Below are 234 nucleotides of genomic sequence, written 5' to 3'. Positions count from 1 at the left end.
GGGGATGGGTGGGTGGCTGGCTGGCTGGAGGATGGATGGATAGATGGATGGATGGATGGATGGATGGATGGGTGGATAGGGGATGGATGGATGGGTGGCTGGCTGGCTGGAGGATGGAAGGATAGATGGATGGATGGTTGGATGGATGAATGGATGGATGGATGAGTGGATAGGGGATGGATGGATAGGTGTCTGGCTGGCTGGTGGATGGATGGATGGGTGGCTGGGTGGGTG

General features: G+C 57.3%; 1 protein-coding gene across 1 annotated transcript in view; it reads right to left on the bottom strand.

Annotated features, from left to right (window-relative positions):
• Positions 1-234, bottom strand: part of FBN3 (fibrillin 3) — a 56,346-nt gene that overhangs the window by 29,094 nt on the left and 27,018 nt on the right. The window lies entirely within an intron of this gene.

The sequence above is a fragment of the Crocuta crocuta genome, unplaced genomic scaffold (assembly GCF_008692635.1).
Source record: "Crocuta crocuta isolate KB4526 unplaced genomic scaffold, BGI_CrCroc_1.0 scaffold650, whole genome shotgun sequence".
NCBI classification, from domain to species: Eukaryota; Metazoa; Chordata; class Mammalia; order Carnivora; family Hyaenidae; genus Crocuta; species Crocuta crocuta.
The sequence above is the reverse complement of the archived record's forward strand: the minus strand, read 5'-3'. Positions and strand labels throughout refer to the sequence as shown.